The sequence below is a fragment of the Embiotoca jacksoni genome, unplaced genomic scaffold (genome assembly GCF_022577435.1).
Source record: "Embiotoca jacksoni isolate LCO1_2020_lvr unplaced genomic scaffold, fEmbJac1.0.p SCAF_14, whole genome shotgun sequence".
In the NCBI taxonomy this organism is placed as follows: Eukaryota; Metazoa; Chordata; class Actinopteri; family Embiotocidae; genus Embiotoca; species Embiotoca jacksoni.
Genome location: NW_027185274.1, coordinates 5,472,769 through 5,490,121, shown reverse-complemented (window position 1 = coordinate 5,490,121; position 17,353 = coordinate 5,472,769). Strand labels below are relative to the sequence as shown.

Sequence of the window (17,353 nt, the reverse complement as noted above, 5' to 3'; positions counted from 1 at the left end):
TGGCTTGAGCTCATAGCAACATGATTTTAAGGGGTATTTTGGGACTTTTTTGCCCTGGGTTTTGCCTCTCAGGCTACATTCATGCTGTCCTCGTCCTGTGATAGGTGAGATTTGTTGGGTGTGTATGTAGCCTTTAGAAAAAGAAAAATCAAAATAATTTCAGTTTTTCGGTTTGAGTAAATATAGTTTTCAGGTCTTGTGTGTTAGTAATACAGAAATTTAAATTATAGAAGGTGCGAAGACTAATTTCCTTATAATGTGCTAACTTTGGGGGTAACATATAGATGTGTTCAAACTAATAACAATCACCTAGTTCTTTGTGTGTAAGGAAGAACTCAAGGCTGCATCTGAACTAAAACTAAAGCCTTGTCCTTAAACAAATTGTCCCTGTATAGATCTTCTGGATTTATTTTATTTTAGACTTTATTTCATACTTTGATATGTTGTTGATGCCTACAGCAGCAGACATGGTGAATCACTGAGTGCCACCATTAGAGCAAGCAGCTCTTGTTTGGTTGAAACTCCAGCAAGGAAGTTCTCTGTTTGGGTGAATTTGTTAAAGTTTCCTCTCATACAGATGGTCCGTATTTGTTATAATGTGGCGCCCCGCTGCTCCAGCATAGTAAGGATGAGTCGAATTAACCCGTAGGGATTCAAAAAGTCAAATTCAACCGTAGTGAAATTGCATAACAATCTCGCATTACGGGTTTAATTCACAACCGCCCAGGCCCCTTTAAATTATGTTGCTGTTACTGTAACGGACGACCGGTTTGGTGAATTATTTCCTCTAACAATCACAATCACAACCACAGCAGGCTGTCTGACCACCTGGTTTGTTTGTGTTTGATTCATTGAGTCGAGGGCATCGTTTGCTCTCACATTGGGTGTCTGATTTCTGTTAACATGAACTGGCAACCAGCAACACATAATTGCTTGAAGAGGAGAAGTAAGAGCGGTGATGCTGACAAAATGTGGATTTTGTTTTGCGACAAAATGAGACAAAACAATGTAAAATTTAAAATCACTCCGTGTAACGACCATTGAAGGTGTACATACCTGCTTCTGCATTTGGTGTAATTACTTCTGGATTGGTGCAGAGAGTCAATGTGAATAACACTCGTACAGTTGTGTACCTCCTTTAAGGATATTAAAGGAGGTACACTGAGCTGTTTCTCTTTGTTGAAACAAACCACTGGCAAGCCTTGCTGTAGGGAGGTTGCCGTAGTGATGAGCGGTGAAGGGCTTCTGGGTGTGTGTGTGTGTGTGTGTGTGTGTGTGTGTGTGTGTGTGTGTGTGTGTGTGTGTGTGTGTGTGTGTGTGTGTGTTTATTTATATTAACTCTGTTTCCAAGCGCACACACATCTGTCACATAACCAGAAGAAAAGCTCTTCTTTTCCCCCTTTTGAGTTAATCATACTGACATTTACTTTCTGCTTAAACCTTTTGTATTTTTCTACTTACTGTCTTCATGTGTCATCTATGACTTCACTGGTCTCTCTGTCTATATTTCCCATATTATAAAGATAGATTATTTTAAAGAACTGACCAGATTTCAAAACCTGTAACCGCAACTTTAAAACGTTTCTGTTTCTCTGGATGTTGGTCAGTGAGACAATAGTCAAGATGAAACTGTTCATTGGTCAAACAAAGACTTTTAAAAAAGTGAGTCAGTGTTTTGAAACAAGAATGAATATATCATATATGAAATAACCTGAATTAAAAAAACATACCTGAAACAAGCTGATTTTCATTGGAAACAATAGAGATACATGCTGTGCGTGCTAATAATTACTATAGTGCTCTCTCAAAATGGTCCAGAAATTGAGTACAAAATTATGGACACTTTTTACAACAGCAATAAGTAGCAATAAGGGAGGTACTATCAACCTACAGTATTTTATAACTCCGGTGGCCGAGGAAGCATCAATGGTGGGTAGTACCCCACAAAAGTGTTTATTTTTCACTAAGTACCACCATACTGGTGTTGAACAGAAGCCTGCAGATATGTTGGCAGGTGATGCGTTCAACTGTTACGACAAGTACAGAAGGGTCAACACTGTCAAAATTCAAGTACTGTAAAAATAAGAGTGAGTATAAGTACTATATGTAAGTGTACAAAGGGAAGTATGTCAGTTGGAAGACAGTGATAGTCTGATTGCACTGGCAGATTTAAATAAGACTGATAAGATTAAAATGACATGATATGAATGAAGACATTTTCAAACATATTTCACTATTTTTTACAGACTCCAGGGTCTGAGTTGATTAAACACTGAGTTTGTTTTTATTCCGTTGAGATAAGGTGATAATCTTGGATTTCTACAGAATTAGACGAATAACAATATCAGGAGTTTAATCGGAATTTTCAGCTGTATTTAAAGGGTATATGATTTGCATCTATCGTAACATGAAAACTTGTCGGCCACTGAAGTTTATATTGGTGAAAGTCACCAGTCAAAGTCAAACTCTTGATAACCTGGGACATGAATATAGGAAACAGTATTAAAATGCTGGACTGGGTCTCTGAATGCCGCAGTAATAAAACTAGAAACTAGGCAGATCTGTAGCCGGCTGTGTTTCAGACGTAAACCTTTTACACTATAAAAAATTAAATCAGGTTAGTGTGTAATATGTAAAGTAGGACTCGCTAACACACACACACACACACACACACACACACACACACACACACACACACACACACACACACACACACACGCACACACACACACACACATTCAGTGTCTCCCTTGGTGCCTACCTGGCTAGGTGTCATTAGACCGTCTGCTCTGGAGTGGCTCTGAATATGAATGAGAGAGTCGTGACTCCTGTTTGAGCTGCGGCTCTGCCCGGGTGCTGAATAGCACCGACTTGTGTATGCGCGAGTGTGTGTGTTTGTGTGTATGTTTGATCCAGGTGTTAGATGTAGGAATACGGTGCAGAGAAAAGCGTTGTGGAGCTGAGAAAGAGAGATGACAAGCTAGGTCCAAAAGATAACATACGCCATATTGTTTTGAAGCTGAAGGTGATGGAGACAGATGGGTGGATAGAAGAGAGTTTATTATTCAGGTGATGATGTTGCATCACATGTAAATAAGTCACAGGGAAGTAGTACATTTTTTTTTAAGTGTTGGGGTTTGAGAATTAGTTATTTCTATCCATTGAGAGGTTTTCAATGTTTGAAAATGCCCAAAAATTCACACTTCATACTTTTTTTGACCATCACTTTATCGGTAAAATATTTTAAGAAGGCTTTGATCACAAAGTTAATCATTCACCTCATTTTTGCTAGAAGAGGGTTTGCAATTCTCGTAAACTCACAGCTTGTCTTATTCCTAATTTATGAATTTCATGTTTTTTGTACTGATTTAGGATTTTGCAGTTGGTCTGCTAAAGTCCTGTGGTGAAAAATGTACAAGGAAGAATATAAACCTAGAAGGAAAGGAGAGACGGCAAATAGGGACGGTGAAAAAGAGGGTTGTGGGAGGTCACGGCAACAAAAACATCAGATGCATTGCTCACTTCAAAGTTTGCGGCTGCAGGGCAGCAGGTGTGAGGGTTTTTATTTTATTCTCTGTTCCCTTTTCCATCCTACATTCCCCTCAGTTCACAATGTGCTGTTTTATCCCTCTCTTACTCCAACTATATCCTCCCTCCTTCTCCCCCTGTCTCCTCTCTCCTCTGCCATTAATCCCCAGTATCTGTCTGCCTCTCCTTTGCTCATGGCTACTACAAAAGGATATCTGCGCCTTCATCGTGCGCAAGCAACACCTCATTAATAACTGCATAATCAAACCTGTGTGTCCATATAGTCTAAGTGTGTGTGTGTGTGTGCGTGTGTGTGTGTGTGTGTATAGTGTGTGTGTGTATATAGTGTGTGTGTGTATAATGTGTATGTGTGTGTGTGTGTGTGCGCGCGGGCGTGTGTGTGTGTGTGTAAGCAAACACATGCGCCTGTTTTGGCCTGAAGTGGTGGTGAGGGTGAGTGAATATTACAAGTGGAAGAACAGAGACAATAGAGGAGAGGGAGGACGAGAGGGGGTAAGGTTGCACCTGATCAGCTTCTTAATACTGTGTGACGATGCCGCGCAAACTGTGGTGAGTAACTCCAGTCTTCACTTTGTCTGTTATTTTGGATGATTATGTTGTTTATAATAAGATGTTTGTCTTATATTGGTACTTTTCTTACATCCCACCAGATTGTTTTATTAGATCATTAGACGAGTTACTCCCTAAGCTGAGAGGTTATTTACTGTAAGTCAGAAAGGTGATTTGTGATGTGTTATGTTGTTTTGTCGTGTTTTATATATATATATATACGATACTGTTAAAGCACTTCTTTTGACTTGAGGAAGAGTCTCTCTTTTGTTGTTACACTACCTAATAGGGATATCTATGAGAAAACAGTGCACACATCATTGTTTTTAAATTGTAGTGAAGACCTGCTAATGTCTGTGTATGAACTTATATTACAGCTAACTTGTATTCCTATACCACAGCACAAGAGGATAAGGAATTAGCTCAATGTATGTACAGTGGACTACAGTAGAGCCACACTGAAGAGAAAGTGATAAAACTGTATTGTTGAGAGTGATTTACAGAAAAGTGTAATAAAACATTGCTACTTCAGGATATTTGATGCGGCGATCATAAAGCTGTTCCTCACAGTGTCTGATACAGATCAGATGATTGCTCTGGTCTGTGTGAGGTGGATACAATGACATCAGTCTAGAGGATTAATCAGTCGGCCCCAAAGGAACATCTCTGTGTCTCAGTCTTGCGTTTCCAGTGTCTTTATGTATTGTTGTATTTTCATAATGAAAGATAGTTTCCTCTGTGTAACACACAAAAAAAAAAAGACTTGTATATTTTGCTTCTCGAGCTCAACCACAGATTGTTTTCTCCACTGCATTCTTAATCTGGCCAACTGTTTTCTTGGCTCCTCTCTCCTCCTCCTTGTGCATGTGTGTGTTTGTGTGCACGAGAGCGAGTGTGCAGTCGGCTGCCGCTAATTAGACATTGATACTTGTCATATATTATCACCATCCTCCTCAATCCCCTCTTCTCTTCTCCTCACCTCTGCCACTCTGCTCAGTTCAAACAGAGCAGCTGCTTGCATCTCAGAGCTTCGTCCACTCAGACGTGCTGCTTGTCGGACTGTGACGTGGTCACAGGGTCTTGTAGACTTTTCTAGGACCGAGGAGGCAACCTGTCCACATGGTGCTGATTTGTTGTATAATTTAGCACTTAATTCTCCATTTCACGCTTGTTCACCCTGTTTTAAAACTGTTCCAGTGTCGGTACCTTTATATGTGACTTGATTTACATTTGTACATAAGGAAATAGTTGGATTATATTATCGTCCCTCTGAGTTGGATTGTTGTGTGGGCTGATAAGGCGGCAGAAATGAGGATGAAATTAAGAAAGGCCTCGGAGAAAATAGGTTCAGAGAAAATATGAAGGAGCAGACATGACAAGAGGAGGTGCCTTTTTAAAAAAGAAGTCCCCTCCCCTTATCGTTGTCTGGCCTGGTTTTTTGGGGCCAGGTGTAAATGTTATCTGTCTGCCAGCATCATGGAAAAGAGCAAATAGGCTGCTGCTATTTCTGGAGCCTGGCATTTACTCTATCTCCTGGTGGTGCACCAGGAGATCGAGTATATTGCATGGAACGATGGTGAGTTGTGACCAGCGAACAAACACGACACTGAATGTCTGCTGCTATGATATTTACTTTAGGGGATGGCTTATTAAAGCTCTAGGCTTTGCTCTACAGCACAAGGAGAAGGAACAATAATTAGTTACAGGGAGGCTGTATGCGTCTGTAATGAGCTGTCAGCTTTATTGTGTTGTATTGGAAGTGGTTGTTGATGTAGTGTACACACTAACCTCATAAAGGCCTGCAGCCACCGGCGGAGAAGAAGGAGAGGAGCCGTAATGGAGGAGAGTCAGTTTCTCATCCAATGCACAGCTGACTGGGGTAAATATGGCTTTGAGCTGGGGTTCATTTCAAAACCAGGATTCAATGCAACCACAACGACACATATATACACACATTCAAAGTGATCTGATGGGAGTAACTCACCCTTCATAGCAGTGTTTCAGTTCACTTATTTTAAACAATACAGCTTGCCTGTGAGCGTGTTTCCCTCTGAGAGCGTGTGAGAAAAAGGTATAGAAACCAAGACCACAAGGTTGCGGACACATTTGTAGCAGCTCAGTGTGGGAAGTACTTGAACTCCACCCATCTTCAAGAGCTCAGCGGAGGATGTGGCACTTCCTCTCCTCTCAAGACTCCAATTCCAATGAAGCTACATCACAGTAAACAGTTTACGTGTTTGCTTTTTACATGGCATTTAATATATCTATATGTTTTTTAATGAATATAATGGTAAACTTCCAGATAATGGCTGATTACAGCACTTTAATCATTTTTATACGAATATAAATTATCTTTATTGAGGTTTTATGAATTCAGATGTAAAACATTGGCTTGTCTTCTGGTCATGAATATACTCCTAGCTCTCCCTTCTTGCACAAAAATATGAATCAGTCAATAAGAAAACACCAGTTCACAATTTTCCCCCGTCTCTGCTGTAACCACAAGAGGGAGCAGACTGCATGTGTTTGTCTTTAACTGACTAGAGGGGGCGGGGGGGAAATCTGTGCACTGCAATGACAGCAACTAAAGTGAATAAAAAATATTCACTAGAGGGAGCCATTTCTCTGCTATCACAAAGTGCTGGCCCACCTGTTAACATGCATAACCTGTTGAAGCTGATACTGGAAACAACAGCACATTGTGAGAGCAATTTCCCCCCATTTAACAGCTGTAGAAGAGAAGCAAGCTAATGCATAGAAACCATACTTCAAGCACCATGTGAAGCTTTTGTTTGTTATTGTGGAGTCATGTTTTATTTACATTCTGCCTGTGTATTTGCCACTTACAGGTTTTTCTGAATCACATGCTACCAAGATCAAGAGAAATAACTCCAGTTCTGCAAGACTGTGTCATACATTTAAATTCCCCTAACATACAAAGCCAGCAGGCGTATGTCTATAGTTTACAACTGCGAGACGAGATCACAGTGTTTTTTCAGCCATATTGTATGCAGTGGCCTATAGGGAGACATGACTGTTGCCATGGCAGCAAGAATTGATGATCACCTAAGGGATGGTCCACTATGGTTCATTACCATGGTGACTGGCCCGGGTTGTCTCGCCTTCTGGCCAGACTTCATTGTCAGTGCCTCAAAACATAACATAACCAGTGGAAATCTGACTTGCAATGCTCGTGGTTGCCTATAGTGACCACAGTGCATTTCACTCCATTACATACATACATAACATACACAGGGGACAGCACATGACTAGTAAGATGACACTCATAGTACTTTGTGCTCTGTGTAATGACCCAGAACTCTGCAGCGTCGCTCTGCAGGGAAGTTTAATTTCATGCACTCGCATGCTTTTATTGAAAGGAATTAACAAGATGCCCAGAGGTTTACACATATGGAAAGGACAGACAGCTTTATTAAAGGATGGTCACCTGACTCATGCTGGCTGACAACCAAGCAGGGACAAGAGCTTCTCCTTAAAACAAGGTTAAATCTGATTTAATAGTTGAGGTGTCTCGCAGCAGTGGATGCTGCACTCGGGTAATATATTCAGAGATGATACGGGATACAGGATGGATGTTATGGTTTTGATAAAAATTTAAAATGTCGTTCTGTTGTGAAAAACGTCATAAGTTGGAGTAGAATATGAGACAAAATTTACCTTCTTTTTTTTTTCAATTTTCCTTGGTATCCTCCTTATTTTCTTTATATTTCCTTTGCTTGAATGAAGACTCCACCATGTTCACCTGTATCAATGCTGTATCTTCTGTTTCTGGTGACCTGTCACCGGTCACCATCAACAGAAGTTTTTCTCACTTTCTGCTAACTCCTCCATGATGTTCACGAGCAGCTGGTCACTAACTTTGTCAGTACCGGGCAGCTGGCATTCAGATGCATTTAGAAATTTGTCACTGAAAACAGCTGCCTGCTGCATCTGAAAATATGAGAGCAGTGTGAGTGCACCAAAACAAGAACGTTGAGGGTCATAAAACCAAAACAATGAGCTGAAAGGAGCTAAAAAAGCTCTGCATAGCTGTACAGAAGTGCCGTCAGGTGATACTTCATTTGAAGTATTGTTCATGAAATGACATATTGATTATAGCAGCTGTGATACACTAAACATACAAACACAATAGCTCTTCATAAAAACCTTCAACTCTAATTCTTGACTTAGTGCACAGAGTAAGCTGAACCATCTTCTCTTAGTTATACAACTATATATGCAAGGTTTTCCTGTACGTGGTGTTTGTTACTGTATGTTCCTTTATGTAATTTTGTCACTTTAATTTTACTTTCGATTGTTTAAAATTAATAACGATATATTAAAAAATTTGCCTGAAGACCAAATGCTTTATTTATTGTTTATCTGTCAACCAATGTCCCTGACAAAGCAGTATTAAAACTTGACTGCAGAAATAATATCTGCTTTCTTCTCTGAAATGCATTTCCACTATTGCCACCTTGTGCACGTTGCTTGTTAAAGCGACAGTCTTGTTACTCCAAAGTCCCCCAGACAACCAGCTGCTTCTTTGCTTTTGACAAATATTTACTTCTTGCATTTTCCCTGATGCTACGCACACACTCATGCACTCTGACACACAGAGTAGCTGATAAGCGCACCATCTGGCCTGAGTGCTGGCTGTTAAGGGCTCATAAAACAGACCCTCACCTACTTAGAAGCGGAGGGCTCCCTGAGCCGTAAGCTGTGACGATTGGGTAAACAGCACGCACACACGCTCGTGTCTGCATACGCACACAAACTAGTCACACGCACGCACCCACCCACCCACCACCACCCACATTCATATCCACGGGGGATGTAGGAGGATCAGAGGATGTACCTGCTCTCGTTCTCTGAATGTCTTTATAACTACTGCTTCACTGGCTCTCTTTGAGGATAACGGTATACAGAGATTCTGCAAACTTCCAAACTGACCCAAGAGTTACATCTGCGTCAGCGCTACAAAAATACATGGAGCTAACATCTATTTTTCTTCATTACTATGAACACACACACGGTAGTTTATTTTTCCTCAGTCCCGACAAATAATCCTGCTGCCCCAAATACTGTCAAGAGCACCAAATATGTACTTACTGCTGATGAAAATAGTCCCCAACAAGTGCTCCATTTCTTGTTTACTTCAGAGTCATGTTTTTCTGTGAAGCCACTTTTATACGGAAGTCCACTCAAAATTGATGGGAAATATAGTGAGTTGAAGCTATACCTATAGCTATCAGTGTTGTGCTAAATTGACTGAAAACGGTGAGTTTTTGAGAGTTGCTGCCGAAGCCGTGCCTGCAGTGCCTCCATATACCAGAATGCGTTGCGTACAATCTCCTGACGTCTAACCACTAAATCCTTCGCCTTGTGGCAAAAAGCTAATTTGGAACCATCAAATAGAGCGAAACACAAGAAAGAATGTGTTTTAATCAGGAAACTACTGGTACTGACCATATTCTGTAATATTAGCAGCTGCAGTAGTGAAAAGCACTTGTCCAATGTCCAAATATACTCACTCGTGGCCCTGCTGGTTACACTTGTCTTTTCAAGTTTAATCTCTGGTATCTTGGAGAAGTTCCCCTGCATTCCTCTGTCCCAGGTTAGGAGTACAATTTCCATGCATAATAGCGCACACATGTCTCTCTCATTGGGCGTCGGTGACCGAATCCAACAAAAAACACCCACACTGAAGTTCATTGGAGCAGAGTAATTTAGTTTCTGTTGGCATCGGAGGGCAGTTTAAGAAAAGGCACCACTAGTCGCTGTTTTCTCCCGGCAGCTCAGTTTCTGGATGGTCTCCACCAGATATATCCTCTTATAGTGCTCATGCAGCCGCAGTTTAAGCCCCCCTGGCTGCTCAGACACCTCAGTTAGCCTCGAGTTCTTCCAGTCACCAACTGATGGTGCTCGGAGAAAAATAGTTTTTGCAGCTGCCTCCCAGACACAGACTTTATCAGGAATTTATTGCTTCAATTGAATCCATTTGCCATCAACAGATTGGAAATCCACATAAGATGTTGAATATACTTCTTTTTATATGTCAGTTTCGGGGAAAGAATAAACAACACAATAAAATTAGTGTTTTTCTCACATTGCTTTAAACACATTGTTGATGCTTGATAAGGAAAAATGTATGTATTGGTGTGTGTTCTCTTCTTTTCTCTGTCTTGTCAATCTCTGCTGTGTCTCTGGGAGTCTTTGCCAAAACTAACTCGGCCTGGCAGTGTTGCCGTTGGAAACCAATTTAGGAGGATGTTTTATGATATGCTCTGCTGTGGCTTCTGTTGCTGATTTGTACACAAACACTTGACATAAGCTAGCGGCAAATTACAGTCATCTCCTCAGCATCTGAGAGAAAGGAGAGTGATGCTGTAGCGATGAGAAGGGGAATGAGTGAAGGGATGGAGATTTGACTTTGCATGGTCTGGAGGAGCGAATGAAGGATCAAGGGTGATAGAGGAGAGTAAGGAGACAATAATAGAGCCGGAGAGACCGATCCTTTGCTGAGATTAACCAAATAGAAGGGAGAGGAGTGAGTTCGACCTTCCTCCCTTCCTTCCTTGGCATTGCTGTCCACCCCACACAGCAGAGATGCTCTTAACATCTAAAAAGAGAGAAACGAGTCAAGTTGGGAGTGAAAAATGATCAGAATTTAGCAAAGGAGGAGGATGGAGGACTAGAAAAACGATGGCCTCTCTCTTACGGAAACATAAGCTGTGAGGGCGAGGAAAAAAATGACAGGGGACTAGATGGGGGAGCAGAGGGTTGTGAAAGGTCTTTTTTTTTTCTGCTCTCTCTCTGGTGAAGTTTGACCTTGCGTGCTTGTGAGAGAGTGCATGTGTGTCAGTGCCTTCTCCATGACCCTGTGAGGTCATCCTCCTACACCCACATGAACGCTGTTGACAGATGGTCCAGCAATTGCCCACTGATGTTCATGTCCATCCCGTGACTTTAGAGCTTTCTATCAAGCCATCCATTGTTTTTCTCTCACTGTCAGTCCACCTCTTTATCTGTCTGAGGCTCAATGCTAAAATAACTTTTTTTTTTATTGACTCACCTTTCTCTTATTCTTGGTCATAAGTGAACTTAAAAATCAATATTAAAACTGTGTTTGGCTCCTCTTCAGCCCTGTGTTTTTTATGCATACACAAATAAACAAACACACACACACACACACACACACACACACACACACACACACACACACCCTCCCTCTCAGTGCATTCATTTTGTACATACATCAGAGGCAGGGAATAAGGCCCTGTCTCGCTCTGGCAGAGCTGAGCTCAAACCCAATTTCCTTTCAAACGAATAATTCATCTCCATATGAGCAACCTGCAGCTTCGGCCTCAGTTTGTCCTTGGCTGTTTGGCCCGTACATTGTAGCCAACAGCTAAAATGGTAATGGCTTGTGTTAATAGATCTCAGCAATTTACCCCCGGTCACTACAAAATCAAATTACATGCTAGTATAACTGAAAATTTAAATGCACAGTGAGCTATGCATCGTTTTAGCCGAGTTCCATCTATTTGTGCATAATGATTGATAGAAAAAGTCAAAAACAATCCACACTAGGCCCCGCCCCGTCTTACTTGCTTTCAGCTATGCCTACGGAGCTTTTTGCTCTCACGTGACACGCATTGTGTTTACAGTAATAACGGTGGCAGATTTATGGCTTGAAAATTTTTGAAAATCTTTGAAACAATGTTTTATTGATTTCAGTCAGATTTAGTCAAAAACTGTCTTCTCGTATCCAGTTAAAATGGACCGTGGACTGGACCATCATCGGCAGGTGTTATCAGCTGTATATGATAGCTTTATATAATGTAACTTTATCCTTGTTAGGAAGAGGTGAGTGGACTGGTTGGTTTAATATAACAGTTGACTCAGATGCTGTCCTGTTTCCAACCACGAGTTGGGACAGGTTTTCAAAACCACATTTATTTTTGCGATGATGGCATAAGTTACATAACTTTAAGGAAGGAGTGTTGTCTATTTTTGAGGCTATGACTTATATGATCATATTCGTCTGAGAACTGCAGTCTTGGAAAACGAATTGCTTGTGATTGTAACGATGGTACAAGTTAATGCTTGAATATACAGTGCATCAGCGTGATAAGAAATACTTCAAATGACAGAAACCATCTTTAGGAAAAAATTATATGACATGTACTTTGACTTTTTATTAGTTCGGCTCATATCCCATCAGCTTACATGGACGAAACATGAAGTTTATGACTTATGCTGCAACCAGCCACTAGGGGGCGACTGACATGTTGGGGGGAGCTGTTACGTCCTCCATCTTTATATACAATCTATGATTGTAAATTAACCCGTTTGACTGCTTATCTTAGCCTACATACTATTTCGCAGTTCAAATTCACTTAGCAGCAAAGATGTTTTTTTTTTTTTAGATAAATGCTAGTCGGGAATGTGTCTGTTTTAACATCACATGGAACCCCGCATACAAATGTAAATAGTTAAATATGTGCTCGTTGGCTTTTTAGGCAACATTAACTGACTGCTGTTGGTTAGCTAGTTAGCTGGACATGTAAAAACATATCTTAAATCCATTCCTTACTCTTTTGCTGTTGTGTATTTGGTTTTGGAAAGGTTTTAAAATGGCTCCAGCCTCCAAATTTTGTCAATACTACGCCACTGCATTATGGCCTACTGTTGACAATGGCTGTTTGAGGGTTTTAGGGTGGAGCTTATCAGATAGAGAACAAATGCAGAATACAGTTACAAACAGTAAACTGTTTGCCAGCGTATTATGTATCAATTCTCACACCTCTACCTATTTCAGTTATTTCTCTTCTATTTCTATTTTCCAAGGTTTGTATCTCAACAAACTTGTGGTTTTTTTTTTGTGTGTGTGTGCAACCAGTTGTCAGCCAACATCTTAGTCGACCAAGCAGACTGAGACAGCAGGAAATTGATTTACCTCTCTGATGTTACACATGACATTATGGTCCCAGAGGAAATAGGGAAAAACACTGGCCGAACGCTGCTGAACAAAAGTGCTGAACTGAAAGTAAGACAGCTTAATTAAAAGAAAAAGGCATCAAGGCGCACATAACGCGCACTTTTATGTTGTCATGTGACGCTGCATCCACAAAATTGTTTTAGACAGCTCAAGAGTAATTTCCTCTGTTTTCATACCTGTCGAAATCCATTTGCAGTCATTTCATGAATTAGTGAAAAACCTGTGTACACCTACTTTGTGTGTATTTGGTAGAGAAAGAGACACAATATCACCTAAAGCCAATTTACCGTCCCATCTCCAGCAGAGATAAACAATCACGTTGCAAAATAGCCTGCAGTGTGTGAAAATAATTGTCTGATGACATTTCTGTAGCAGTAAAATGACTGGAGCCAGCAGAGAGCTCGCCAAGGCCAGTGTCCTTGGTGATTAACAAAGGACTGTCTGTGATTTGACACTGTAATCAGCGCTCACAAAAGGAACGGATATATCTCCTATTCATCATCGCCCTGCATCACTCACATCCCATTTTTTTCCCTCTAACTCTCGCCCCGCTTCTCTCACTTCCCTTTTCTCTCCGTCTCCCGACTAATTGTTCTTCTTGTTTGCAGTGCGTCTCTGATTTCCTTCGTTAATCTTAATTTCTGACTTGTTTTCATGCTTTTCTTTTTCTGTATTATTTTCAGATTTGGACTTGATTTTCTTTTTGCTTGCCGTTTTGCAGTTTTTATTATGCTTGTGTGTTTTGATTTCGTTGATACCTCTATTTCAGAATTCCCTTCTCTTTTTTGAAACTAATTAGTTGGCAGTTTGGGAATAAAGGGTTTGGGGCCAGATGCAGGTTATTTTAGTTTAGCATATAGACTGGAGACGGGGAGAAGGCTCCCCTTACACCGTAAAACTGATGATTTGCAGTTTTATTTAGTGGCTTTTCATGTGCCAGACTATCTCTTCAAGGTATTCACTGCTCCCGCCCAAGAAATCATCTGGCACAAAACCCAAAACACATTGTTGTTTTTACACCTTTTATTGGATGGAATAAATAAATAAGGTATAATGTGTTTATTAGTGACCTTTAGATGTGCTGGGAGATAGATACTGGTATCGTTAGACAGAGCCACACTTGCTCCTCCTCCTGTTCCTTGTCTGTACGACATAAATGTATATTACATGACAAAGCATATTTCCCCAAACTATTATTTTAGCCACATTAAAAAAATCTCCTCTGCTGATGCAGGGAGACCATTTTTTTCCCCTTTTTGGCTTGATAACCACTGAGGACTTGTGATCATGCACTTGGCCTGGCCAAACACGTTGTAATCCATGACTGGCTTGTGGCGCTGACAGTTTCCAACAATCTGGAGGAAAAAAAATCCACTCCGCTCTGCGTTAGACTGGTGACCTGTGCAGGGTGTACTCTGCCTCTCCCCTGATGCATGCTGGGATTGTTTTCAGCTCTGCCGACTCTGAAAAGGATAAGTGTAGAAAATGGATGGATGGATGGATGGAAACACATCCTCCCTCCCTCCATCCTCCCTAACCCCACTCTATTAGCTCGGCCTCAGATTTTTATAAGACTGGACAGATGCAGGCTGGTGTTTGTCCACACAGCTGCTACTGATTCACTTATGTCAAATCAGTGATTTTCCAAGAAGAGACGGGCGACTGCATGATGGGGACTGAGCTTCAGGTCAATTTGGCATGGATTTCTTTATTGTTTGTTTTTCTCAGTTTCCTTGAAAGCCCTTGAAATATTTACTTAAATCCTCAGTATTTGTCTTTCCCATGAAATAGTCAAGCTTAAGTTTATTAATTAAGACTTTAACACTCAAAAAATGTATCTAAAATGATAGAAGTAGAGGCAACCAATACATTTAAATAATATTGGTTTTAAATGTTACTAAACTGTGTGATGGAAATTGTAGATTTGGAGGGAAGAAGTCAAAGGAGACCGCCCTGGGTGCTGATGTTTATTGACAGAACTCTATCAAGGAGGGACACGTGCAGAGGTGTCTTGCCAATCCAAGCTTAAGTTTATTTATTTAGATTTTAACACTAAAGAAAATTGACCTTGAATGCTGTAAAGAGGAGCAATGATCCCACACCTGTCGGCAAATTAGGATTAATATGTTACTAAACTGTGGTGTTGTCATCAAACCACAAAGTAGGGTACACACAAAAAATCTGAACGCAAAATCTTTTTAAAATAACAAAAACGGTTGCAATTTAGGCAGACAATTGTGTAATCATGTTGCGCTCCATCCCTCACAGAAGATGGTAAAAAAACACTGTAGGTTTTCAGCAGCTTTAAAAGATACTGTAACAAATGAATGCACCGTAGATTGGAGGTTCAAATGAATGACATTCATTTATCCCTTATGTTATTTCTTCTATTTTTCAATGTTACAGTCACCTTTCTCCTACCACTGTATCATCACCTTCATCACTTGGGGTTTGGAGGAGCTGAGAATGAATTCCAGATTTGCAGCTTTATGCCCTATAAATTCTGCTCTCCCACCTGATGCTGACAGTATCCAGCCGTGGTGTTGTGTCACACCTTTTAGGGGGACCAGACACCAATAGTCCTGCTGATGGATCATCCATCAGACACCACTTTGGACGCTCTGGGGGCAAGAGAGCAGTTTGTAATAGCTGTCTGGGCTGCCGGGCCACAGTGTGTGTGTGTGTGTGTGTGTGTGTGTGTGTGTGTGTGTGTGTGTGTGTGTGTGTGTGTGTGTGTGTGTGTGTGTGTGTGTGTGTGTGTGTGTGTGTGTGTGTGTGTGTGTGTGTGTGTGTGTGTGTGTGTGTGTGTGTGTGTGTGTGTGTGTGTGTGTGTGTGTGTGTGTGTGTGTCCCTTTGCTAATGCCTCGCTGTCGTCTGCGTTGTCGTTCTGCTCTAAATCTCACAGAATTGTTCACTGCCTCTGCAGGTACTCTTTCACACAACACACACACACACACACACACACACACACACACACACACACACACACACACACACACACACACACACACACACACACACACACACACACACACACACCGTTCTATCATGATTTCCTCTTTATTTGTCCACCCTTATGTCCCACAGCTGGGGATCAGGGGACGTCCTGTACGCTGCTTGTGTGTGCATGCGCTACAACTCGCCCATATTGCAGCTCAGATTTTCCCAGCATGTGCTTATTGTGTTCTTTATCACCGAAGGCCATCGAAGCTCCAGGCGAATACGTTGCTGTCAATAACAGCCTCTGACAGAGCTGCGTTGTACAGACAATCCTGTCCTTGTTGGCAATAAACAAACTCTGTTCGTATACTGCAGTGTTGGATGTTTGGATGTCACTAGTCTTCAATACAAGTTTGCCTCGCACATAAAGGTTAAGTTGGAAAATAAATGACTGTTAAATTATTGCCATAATATTAATGTGAGTCATGTGTGCAATATTAATTAGTCAAAACACTTATTACAGTGATAACAATTTCCTATGAATTACCTCTGCTGCAGTCTATTTCCCAGTGAAATAGGACCCCTGTGATCAGACTGACAGTCAGTTGATGGCAGCTTTTACAGTCAATACTTTAAACACCAGGTGGATTTTTTTTTTTTTGGCACAATCTGTTGCAGAGTGGAAGTTTGAGTTTAATGTGTTTCTATTACTTCACCAACGTTTCCAGCTCAGCCGAGTTGAAAAATATATATATTTTTTTGAGTTGCCAGCTTTTTCACTCATTATAAAAATAATCCTTATGTGTTGATTACGCCTGTGGTTTTCCTGCAAAGATGAGTCAAAACATTAGCCGTGGAACACACTGCCTGCCCGGCGTGTGCATTACCTCAGATGCACGTCGTGGCTGCGGCTTGCTTGTGCGCGTGTGTCCACACCTGCTGCGTCTCAGCTGCGGTGCTGAGGCTGTAGGTCCTACCATTGAACCAATGAGTTTCTCTTTGATAATGGCCATTAGAATAGTATTATTGAGGTCCAACAAGTGACGAGTTGTTACCAGAAAGCAGGCACGTGGTTTGTGTTTACCCTCCAACAGCGCGGGACACACAATACACACACACACACACACACACACACACACACACACACACACACACACACACACACAGACGCACACACCGACACAGAGAAGGGATACAGAGAGAAGAAACCCCGCCCCTCATCGGGTAAAGTGTCTACATGATATAGTTAGAGCCTGAACTGGGTTTCTGCCATGATTATACAGTACAAATGGGATCACAGTCTGTTTCCCT

General features: G+C 41.2%; 1 protein-coding gene across 3 annotated transcripts in view; it reads left to right on the top strand.

The window, feature by feature from the left end:
• Positions 1-17,353, top strand: part of rap1gap2a (RAP1 GTPase activating protein 2a) — an 86,807-nt gene that overhangs the window by 18,138 nt on the left and 51,316 nt on the right. The gene's annotated exons all lie outside the window — the stretch shown is intronic.